Here is a 2968-nt window from a genome sequence, read left to right on the forward strand (position 1 = left end):
TGGTTTTCTCAAAAGCGAAGAGGAACCTTGTGTATACAAGAAGTTTAGTGGGAGCAGCATAGTTTTCTTAGTCTTGTATGTAGATGACATACTTCTCATGGGGAATGACATACCAATGCTTGAGTCAGTCAAGGACTAGTTGAAGAGTTGTTTCTCTATGAAAGACTTGGGTGACGCCGAGTACATTTTGGGAATCAAGATTCATCGAGACAGGTCTCGAAGGATGATTGGGCGGAGTCAAGAGACCCATATTGATAAGGTTCTTGATAAGTTTGAGATGTCAAAATCCAAGAGAGGATTTCTCCCCATGTCTCATGGCATTACGCTCAGTAAATCTCAATGTCCGGTTATGCCAGACGAGATGAGACGTATGGCGATTATACCTGATGCTTTGGCAATAGGGTCGATAATGTATGACATGATTTGTACAAGGCCGGATGTTTCATATGCTCTAAGCATGTGTATCAGATTTCAGGCAAATCCAGGAGAAGCACACTGGACAGCTGCCAAGAACATCCTTAAGTACTTAAGAAGGACTAAAGGAATGTTTCTAGTATATGGTGGCGAAGATGAGTTGGTTGTCAAAGGTTATACGGATGCGAGTTTTCAAACAGACAGAGATGATTTTAAATCCCAGTCTGGATACATCTTCTGTCTGAATGGAGGAGCAGTGAGCTGGAAGAGTTCAAAGCAAAGCACTGTTGCAGATTCTACGACAGAATCAGAGTATTTAGCTGCTGTTGAAGCAGCCAAGGAAGCAGTTTGGATAAAGAAGTTCCTGACTGAGCTGGATATCGTACCAAGTGCTCAAAAGGGAATCGAGTTGCATTGTGACAACAATGGCACCATTGCTCAATCAAAGGATCTTAGGTCACACTTCAAATCAAAACATGTTGAGAGGAAGTATCACCTCATTCGAGATATCGTTGGCAGAGGAGATGTCAAGATGTGCAAAGTTCATACGGATGAGAACGAATGTCTCTGATCCACTTACTAAACCCGTTTCATTGCCTAAGCATGAGAAACACACTAGTGCAATTGGATTGAAGCTAATGATGTAATTTAAGTTGTACTTGTTTTTGAGAAAAACTTATTAATTATGTAATACATTCATCTGCAGAATTATGTTTAATCAGAAATTCATCATTTCTCTTATTTAATAGTGGTTTCAATATCAAATAAAATGTCCAAAATAATTATGGATTGATGGGCTCGTCAGGTTGATTTATTGAAATAACCTAGTGAATGAAACCCCACGGGTGAACTAAATTCATATATTATTTAAGTTCTTAGTTCGGAATCATTAAACTGGACATAAATGATTTCAATTAATGGACTAGCATGTAAGATTGATTGGATAGCGGAGTTTCATGGGCTATAGGAGCGTAGTGATGCTTGGTTAATCACATGGATATGCATGAATGACGCATGATCGAACTATAGACCTACTTTGAAGCTCAAGTATAGAGCTTCCGGATATATTAGTGGATTCCTTTGACATGAATGGAACATTGATTTCATTCAATGATTGATGTAACTATGTACATTCAAACGTCTTCCCGTAACTGGAGATTATAAAGGGTGTTTCCTGGTTACCTCATGATTTGAGTGGGAGCCTTGGTTGCCACAAGATTGGATTGAGTCTACCTATTTTAATTAGGAATGTGTCTTGGCCCCTTGAGGAAGGAGAATTCAGAAAATGTATGGCCGTACTCCAATGGATTACAAAGTAATCATTTGTTTTGTAATTCTAACTTAGTTTCTCAAGAAAAGATTTGTAGATTAATATGATCACGACATGAGATGCAATCATATTATCAAATCCACACACATTGACTTAAGGAATTTGACTATTGTGCACTCGTCTCAGACAAGTGGAAGATTGAAGGAGTTATGTGTTCGATAAGTACAATTACTAGATATATCAAGGATCACTATTATGGAGATAATAAGTTCGTTCTTTTGGTCGTCATTATCTGTTGATAGACTATGATCATTGATCTTTGGGCTAGTCAAATAGTCCAAAGGCCACTAGAATGGATCCTATGAGGTCACTCAACAAAGGTATTGGGTTAAGCAAGTTAGAGGCCCATTTATGGGCCTTGACAGGGTAAAGTTGTATCCCCTAATCAAAAATAATTACCCAAATCACTAACTAAGGTAGATAGGGAAGTAGGGTCGAACTCCACAGGGAAACAGGTCTTTTTAATTCTAATTAATTAATATAATCTAAATTATCTAAGTAACCAATATTTTAAATGTGAATTCTATACTACGAAGAATGAGTTTAGGGAGAAAAGAATCAAATATAAGGAAACCTAGGGTCACAGGTTCACCAATAATTAATATTCCGGGATAGAACGAAGTAATTAATAATTAACAATGCACAAATAACATGATTAACAGACTCTCGCAATTTATTAACCAACAAAGATCTAACAGGCTCTCGCAATTTATTAGACCTAAGTTCCTATTAAAAATAGCCTTTAATATTAAATCAACATCTGCTCGATTCATCAATTCAATATTGCTAAACATTCACAATCAAATTACATCTGCTCGATTAATAATCTAATTGCAAAGAATTAGAACAATTCAATAGGAAATTATCATGCAATATCAACAATCAATAATAACAAACTATCCCTTCATATTAATTATGGATCCCCATAAACCCTAGAATTAAACTACTCACTAATCATCATAATTAAACCAAACAAATAAATAAATAAGAACATGATCAAGAAAACAATTGAAATAGCTGAAATTAAAAAGGGAAGAAATTGTACCAAACTAAATCTGGAATTAATGAAGGAATTCAGAACAAGAGTTAGAGAGAATTTAAGAGAGAGAAAAATACTAAGTAGAGAGAGAAAGTCTAAGAGAAAGAAAGGTCATTAATTATCCGTACAAAACGTATAAATACTTCCCCTAAAACACGAATTAAACTAAGCTTAATCAGGCTCTA

The sequence above is a fragment of the Chenopodium album genome, chromosome 1 (assembly GCF_948465745.1).
Source record: "Chenopodium album chromosome 1, dcCheAlbu1.1, whole genome shotgun sequence".
Lineage (NCBI taxonomy): Eukaryota > Viridiplantae > Streptophyta > Magnoliopsida > Caryophyllales > Amaranthaceae > Chenopodium > Chenopodium album.